General features: G+C 38.9%; 1 long non-coding RNA gene across 1 annotated transcript; it reads left to right on the top strand.

Moving 5' to 3' along the window:
- The first annotated feature begins 4,091 nt into the window (after window positions 1-4,091).
- LOC141729023 (uncharacterized) lies at window positions 4,092-7,272 on the top strand. Its single transcript, XR_012580269.1, has 3 exons — window positions 4,092-4,172; window positions 6,324-6,452; window positions 7,135-7,272. It is a non-coding gene; the product is annotated as an uncharacterized LOC141729023 (long non-coding RNA).
- The last annotated feature ends 1,341 nt before the right edge of the window (window positions 7,273-8,613 follow it).

Here is an 8,613-nt window from a genome sequence, read left to right as displayed (position 1 = left end):
GATTCTCTTAGAAAACCTTTGGGCAAATCAATTAGGGTAAGCCCCACGCAAGACCTCCTATCAAAATATTGGCTGGCTGTACAAACCCCCTTCTTCTCCCAGTATTGAATTAGAGCCTCTAAATTGAGGGCCTAAGATCCCAGCTCCATGCACCTCATCGAGCTGCCTTGTCTGGTTAGGCAGGATACTATTTTGAGATTTTTGGCCTCCACACAGACAAATGACAAAGTACTTCCTGAAAAGAATCTCTCCTCTGCTCTAAATTTACCTCTGTCTACTTGAAAACAGCACTGAAATTGTGCTATTTACTGTTTATTATTTACTGTTGTCCAACTAAAGGCAAAAGTGCTGTCCTTGGACTGTGCTCAAAGACCTGTACCTTATGAAAATGGACAGAAGTGGTTCCTGTGGGCCTCAGAAGGGCACTTTGCAGCACTGCTTCCACTGCATGCACCACTTCCACCACTCCCACTGCTTCCACTGCTTGGATCATGAGCTTCATGTCTTTCCCACTGGTCCCTTGCAAAGGCAGCACATGCTGCATGGTCATGATCCATGGCACTGCCATGGCAGGCACCATCAGAATATAGAATAAAAGAAATAAACCAGCATCAGGATAAAGGTTTGAGTTTTACAGCCAAGTGATACCAAAGATGTGTTCAATAAATAAAATTATGAAGAAAATGAGGGATTTCCTGAAGGGTGCTTCATAATTAAAACAGACATATGTGCTGAGAAAAAAAAGACAGCAAAACTAATTGGCCTGTTTTGGGGCGGGATAGGAATGCTCATATTTATGCAGGGAACATAACTGTGTACATGTCTACCTACTCATTAGAGGATATGAAACTTTCATTGACAGAAAGATTGTAATTACAGTATAACCACCTTTGGTCTGGAAACAATTATCTGCTAGGGGCAGGGAAGCGGCTTACTGGTTTTTTGCATTCTTCTGGGAATGCAATTTGAGGCATTAAAAAAAATCAGAAAGTTTTAGAAAGATGTGCCTTAGAGTTTGCGTATGCTAAGCAGGAAGAAGATATCCCATTTTGTCCTCTACCTACATGTCATGTTACAGCTATACAAAAGAGATGATAAAATGCCTGATCCCCCAGCCACAGTAACAAACCATCAGCCACAGGAATGAAGCTACAGTCTCAGGGGCTGTGGATTAGTGTCACAATTTACCTGGTAAAAAGTGAGTGTCCTGAAGAGTACAGAAGAGGATGAGATTCCAGCAGGTTTTCCAGTCAGCTGAAGGCAGAATTTTTCTGCCTTGATTCTGTGCTCTGTAGAGCATCCTGCCTAATACCTTCCAAGCTGTGTGCCAGCTCTCTGGCCTTTTGATTCAATGTCAGTCCCAAGGGGTGCAAGTGCTTTTGTAAAGAGCCTTTCAACTCACAGGAAGCTGAGCGGATGATGTGAGCCTTTGAAAAAGTCTGGAGGCCTGGCCATGCATACTTATGTCTCCCTAATTTAGGGAACTCAGTGCACCAGATTTTGTAGGTAAGCCGATTTGTTTCTTGTCTAGAAACAGGTGCTTGGTTAGAGCAAAACCACTGACATAAAATGACTCATTTTTTAGTACTGTGAGCAATGTGACAACACCACTTGCCTGCGGTGTTACTAATAGAGGTTGAAAATCAGTAGGAATAAAAGTCTAAACTCAAATAAATCTAGATGTGATGCCTTGAAACATTAGGGAAGAACGCTCAGCTCTTATTCTTAAACCTTTAATACAAATGAGAATGTTTCAAGCTTATTTTTTTCCCTGACGTATATTTACATATATATAAGTGTTTCCACACTGTTTTATAGCACAACATTCTGCAACAGCAATTTTCACTGTGGCATTACTAAACACAGAAGGTCTGAGCAACCATGTGTATGGATACAAAGACACACACACATATATATATGTAAAGATACACAGGTAATAACAGAACTCAAAAATTTACAGTGCCATCCACAGATATTTACTTAAGTAACTGAAATTACCACAGAAAACCAGCTAGCAGGAATTTGGTCTGCCCCAGAGGAGCTCAAAACAGCAGAGCTTCTTCAAGAGCTTCTCTGCTCTTGAGAGCTTGGAAGTTGTCATTTTCACTGGTGCTCTTGGGTAGATCTTGTGGCATGTCACACAAGGCCAATCTGCCAGCCAGGACAAGGGGGGACAATTCCCTGTGTCCCTACCCATTCCCTAATCTCCCTAGTCCCAGGGACCACTTGCTAATTCCTGGGCAACTGTGTGGAAAGCTGACAGCCCTGTAGCACCCCATATCTAACAAGAAATTCAGAAAGGTGAGGTTTAGGTGAAGTGGTCCTAGGTCATGTCCTCAGCTCACTCACATGGAATGTGTTGTTATGGGCACAAAGAAGAGAGAAAAACAAGGAAAATGGGAAGTACCATTTAGGGCAATGTAAATCACTGTTGCCTGTGACTTATTCTAGTGAAACCTCATAGAGCAATGTTCCACCAGCAAACACCTGGGATTTAAATATCACTTATGTTTAATTTTGCATCTTCTGGGGTGAAGGGCACACTAATCTGCTTGGAGCATAATTCACCTGATTAATTTCATAGATTGCATCAGGTAAATGTAGATTTATTTTCCGATTTATATGTAAATTTTAAAGAAAGTTGCGTTGTTTATGAGCTTGGAGACATGGGGTACCATTTTGTCAGTATCTGTAAGTCACTGCCTTGTTTTTCATACTTCAGTAAAGCATTCTGGCATAGCTTCTACATTGTGTTCCCTTGCAACTGAACAGAGAAATGTTTAAATATATATAGAATGTTAGTAAACTCAATGCAATAGAAAGCAAAGCTTTCAGATTTGCTTATTTCTGAGAGAAAACATATCTCATTTCTGCATTTTGATTTTGACATGTAGGACAATATAAAAGCCTTTGGAAACTCAGAGTTCAAAGGGAAAGTAAAAAAGAAGCAAAAGCAAAATGTGTTTAACATTTATTTAAACACTTTCCTAGCACTATCCTCCACATGTTGGGGAAAGATAAACAACTGAACAGCAGCTTTATAGCAGTGACCTGCAATGTTACTTAGGGGCTTCTGAGTGGAAGGAACTTGTCTTTTTCTCTCATATTACAGGTATTCAATGCTACAAAGTGCTGAAAATTATACCAAGCTCTATGGATACCAAACGAAGGATGCAAAAGTCCTGCATTAATTTTTCCTCAGAACTATAAATTAATTATTCTTTTTACTAGACCTACCAAGTCCAAAAGCACATCTTTTCCACTTTCTATCAAACGCTGTTTACACACAAAATGTAGAGTAAGAAATCCCATTGTTCCTAAACCAATGATTTGTCCTGCTCCCACGCTATCCTTCTGCAGTTTGCACATTAAAAATACTTAGTGGGAGGTTCACAATGCTGTATAACATATGTTTATATGTTTAACTCTTTTTGTCTAAGCTGCCCATCCCTAAAATTACCTTGTTGTTGTCCCTCTTCTCCCTTTGTTTTTACAACATTTTAAAAAATATTTTTTTACCCTCTCTCACAGTTAGATTTGAATGGCATGACATATTTCATTATTGTTGCATTAAAGCTCAAAAAGTTAATAAATGTACACAGGGACAAAACTGACTAAGAAAAATGTGGTTACTATGGGAACATACATTATAGTTTAATCTGCTGTAACATCTAAAGAACCTCTAGGAAATGCAAGGAGACTTCCTTTAAAGTCAGAACTGCTTCAGCTGCTCTTTGCTTCTCTTTTTGGGGTCAGATTCTGAATCAGTAAATCCTTCTTCCAATTTCACCAAGAATGCTCAATGAGGACATTGGTAAAATCTGTCAAAAAGGGTTTGGTTTGGGTGGGGGTGTGTTTTTTTTCCTGATCCACACCATCTCACCTTCTTTGCAAATCAGAAGTTAAGTTAAGGACTTTTTGGGTTTGGATTTGAATGGATTAATTCCTACATTTTTTCTCTGTTTAAAAAATCAGAAGTAACTAATAAAAAAACTTGAGAAGCTCATTGAAAAATTAGAGACATGACAATCAGTGCAATTCAAGAACAATACCTCACTAGAAGACTAATGCATGATAAAAACTCTCCTCACAGGAAGACAGAGATCTGCAAAACACATTAAAGCAGCCAGCAAGAAGGACTTCCCAATCCAGAAAGGGAATCCAGTGTCTGGGTGAGGGATTTTGTGTTTCTTTGGTTGGGTTTTTTCCTGAACTGCTGAACTACTTCTGATCGATCTCTCTCTCAGATACAGCATGAAAGTTCACTGCCACCTAAACTTATGAGATAAAGTTTCTTTCTTCACCTCTTATGCCTGAAAGAAGCCATGAATGAATAAAGAGGGATCTAATTTAGGAGAAGGGGATTATTTTACACAGAGCTAGGCTGTGAACCAGTGCTCACTAAGGTGTAATTTTAACAAAGGGTGGGTACATTCAAAAGCCACCAAGACTTTGAAATATGAATACTTGTTCAGTGTTGCAAACAGAGCCATGAGTATAACTTCATTTAGAGGGACTTTTCTTTGCTAAAAAAATCAAAGAGAAAACAACCCACATTCCTCACATATCTTGTACTGCTGAAGTTTTTCAATCTTTCAAAGAGAAAAGAAGACACTTGAGAGTTTTTGAAATTCCTTAACCAACATTTCTTCAGATTGCTTTCTTCACAAAAAGAAAAAAAAAATCTTTCCAATTTGAGATAAAAATTAGAGATCAATTATGAGAAGAATTAATTGCTAAGGATTTGCAAATTGACTTGTCAGAATATTTGAAATGTCTAAATTTCCATCCCATTTTAGGCATAAGGATGATTCTACTTTATAGAAGAAGAAGAAGAAGTGATTCGTTGTGGCTTTTAATTTTTTTGGTTTGTATCCTGAAAACAATGCCCATTTAAGAATAAAAAAATAATAACATGAAATCCTTACTCTGTAATTATAATCATTGGAAGAAGTATTTGACCTTCCAAGTTTATTAAGAGAGCCACATTCTCAAGCTTTTGAAAATTGATTTAATTACTAAATGATACATGTCTACTTTTTCTTACAGTCTTGGTTTCCTCAAGTAAATATAGTCATAGTTTCACTACTGGAACCAGTGTTAACTACAATTTCAAAAGAAATTAATGGCCATGAAGACTTTCCTTTATTTCCCAGAGTCCTTTTACATTAAGATGTTCTGTATGTACATGGACTTTGTCTTTATATAGGTAAATCTTGAAATACCAGCAAAAGAAAAGTGTGTGCAGGTTCTCTGGCAGTCTGGAGGGAAGGATTCAAAATCCCACCACTAGGGTGTATCCCAGATGGCCTTTTCTCTCTCAGAGCTCAGTCCTGGCTAAAGGCAGCACAATTTAGTCCCTTGAGCAGCGATTTCCTGGGCTCGGTCTGCCTGCTACCGCACTTCCAGCTGCCTTCAGTCTGCTGAAACCCCACTTCAGCCATTTAATTTTGATTTTTTAATTTTGTCAGCCCACAGTTTCGTGCCCAACTGAGATTTTCTTCTGTTTCCATTTCCTAAAGTCTTCACGAGGTTCTTGTTCTTAGAGGGCTAGGAGAAATAATTTTGGGAGAAAATCACCCAGGAAAAGGCTGCTTCCAGCACTGACTGCTCATCAGAAGAGGTTTGCTTTTCCCAGCAGCTGGGTTCTGCCACAAGGAGAAAAGTCTCCAACATGCTTGGACTTACATAATAGGGAAAACAGCTCCAAATTCTTTCCCCCTCCACCCTCCCTGCTGCTGGGGTATTGTTTCAACCTCCTCCCTGAGCACCAGCCCAAGCTCCCAGAGGTGTTTTCAGGTGCAGGCTGCATCTATTCTCTCTTACTGTCAGGTTCAGAAACACACATTCACTTACAGACTCCAGAAAGGGTGAATATTTATGTGTATGTGAGGGACAATTCTCATCTGCGATACTTAGAATGTTCCCAATCTGCCCAAGCAGGAAGATGGCCTGGCTTTCCTCTCCAATCACCAGATTAAAAAAAATACAATAGTAAAAAGAAAAAAAAAGCACTGAAAACATGTTCTTAACTATTTTCCTAAGGATGCCACTAGCAACTGATGGAAGTTTTAGTATAGCTGTATAGTTATATAATACCTGATCACAGTCACACAATACCCACTGTTTCAGGCAAAATACTATGAAATTGCAGGACAAGAAAGAAAATGTTCCCCATTTTTTTTTGTTATTGCCTCTCTCCATTTCAGTTGTAATATATATATAGTCTAAAAAAGCTGTCCTCTATTGACCTAAGGAAAATATATGCATGTGTAACGTCATCTTGTGGATCAAATCACACTTTTCTTCTCCTACTCCTCCAGGCCTGCATTTTTAGAAGGACTGAAGGACAAAGAGTTTAAGATAACATCTCTATTCCTGTGATGTTACTCCTCCCTAACCTTGACTGTGCAGCATTGAAGGCAAGATAAAAACTTCATGGCATGAAAGGAGTAAGTAGAAATCTGCGACCCCTTTGCACAGACTGAAACACGAAAAATCAGCTGTGCTGTAGACATGCTGAGTGTGCTATATCCAGGAGAAATAGCAGTACACCACCACATATTTCCTGAATCTTCACTGTGAAGTTGTGTGGTTGCAAAGTCACGGGGAGCAAGATTTCTTAATCAGCAGGAGCTGATGGAACATGCATGTATCCTGAATTGTGACTGTCATAGCCCAGTCTGGTTTCAAACCCCACCTGCAGGGTCTGCACAGCATTCTGGCCTTTCACACACACCAGACAGCAGATATGCAGCCATGGACTTTAATATGGATAACCTTAGCTGCTTCTGTGTTATTTCCAAGGTTCCCCTGGATTTATCAGACTGATTGGCTAGCCTTCCCATATTAAAAAATATAATTAATCTCTTCCTATCATATTCTCCCTGCACTGATTTAATCAAATCAGTCATGGAATATCCTTAAAAGATAAACTAGAATGAGACAATGTGCAAAAGACCAATTGCACAATTGAAAGACCCAAGCCCCAAACTCTGCTCATCTCTCCCAGCACCCCATTTAGGACATGGACTTTCCTGGGCTTGTGCCCTCAGTATGTGCATGCTTTCCTTTAATGTTCCAGCTTAATAAAAATTGTGACAGTCCTTCAAAGGAATACCCTGTATTTTTCAGAAGAAAGCTTATTGTCCCAACAGTGGCCTGGGACTGAAATTGCCAACTGAACAACTGTGGACAAGTCATCTCATTTTCACTTTGCCTGTTTCCTCCTTTTGAAAAGGCTTTGAAACAAGACCCCGGTGTCACAAAATATTTAAGGGTAAGAAGTAACATGTTATCACACATTAATATAAAAGCAGGTTGTGTGGTTTTGTCTGCATTTAATTTAATACACAGTGTTATTTTCTTCACACAATATTAATTCACTGTCTCATGGAAGTTTTGTGTAGCTCACAATAAGTTGGATTCTATCCCTTGTGAAGGTGGTATTGATGACTCCTGACAATCCTTTGACATTATTTCATCCTAACTATAAACCATATGAGTTATTTCAGTCTTCTCATTCTCTGTCAGCATAAAGAGAATTTTCATTCCCTATCTGGGCTTCTTTCCCTCACATACTATGAAAGCAATCTTTACTCAATACATTACTCAATAAGATCTCCCCCACCCCAAACCTACAGCCATTTCTAATGCTTGTCTCAACAATCTTTCACTGCTACATTTTTATGGAAGGGTTTAGAATGTTTATTCTTATCAAGAATGTAAGAGCTGGTATCTGTTTGCGTCTGGAGAAGCATTTTTTCTGGGCCTGTGCCAAGCTATCTTCAACAGCAGAAAAATATTACCACCACAATTGCATGATTGTGGTCCATTATAATGGAATTAACATAAGCCATGTAGAGAAGCATTTCAAAGCACTACATTTTTGTACAATAATCTGATTTGGAGCTATCACTAGCTGAGGAAAGACTACATGAGGATTTACATGATACCCTCTGTTAATACACACTCTCATGGTCTGACCGGGAACAGTCAGATAAATGCATTTGTCTCAACCAATTCCTGCAGATCTGAGGGAAGTCAAGAAAGCAAGGCTCTGCTCAGGGGAACACAGTGCTTTGTGACTGAAGTCAGGAAAAGTTAATCTCTTATCATATATCTGATGACAATTTCTTCTGAAATGGTATAGAACATTTTTTTGAAGATTAAATCGTCTTCAAATCAAAATGGAATATATTTTTGAAGATGAGATCTTTCAAGGAACCATGTTTTTTGCAAGCTTCCAGTCTTTGTGCTTTCTCTCATGCTAGATTTGGATTTCATAGCCTATTAGAATGTAAAATATCATTTTCCCTGCATTCTTCAGCTCATTCATATACCACATCTAGAGTGTATATAGGCAATCTGATACAGAGTCTGCAAACCTCAGGCTCAGCATGACAACTAACAACTTCAGAGCACTCAGCATGACAACTAACAACTTCAGAGCATTCAGGAAGCCAGGGCGCAACATGGTCTGGCTACCTGAAACAGCACAGAGACACTTTCTACACTATGGCAAATATGCCCAAGAATCACAGCCCAGGAAAATCAAAATAATTGGAATTAGAAGAAGGTCAAGATTTTAAAAACCGGGAACAACATTTCTAC

The sequence above is a fragment of the Zonotrichia albicollis genome, chromosome 5, assembly GCF_047830755.1.
Source record: "Zonotrichia albicollis isolate bZonAlb1 chromosome 5, bZonAlb1.hap1, whole genome shotgun sequence".
NCBI lineage: Eukaryota > Metazoa > Chordata > Aves > Passeriformes > Passerellidae > Zonotrichia > Zonotrichia albicollis.
Note: the sequence above shows the minus strand (reverse complement) of the source record. Positions and strands in the feature narration are given on the sequence as shown.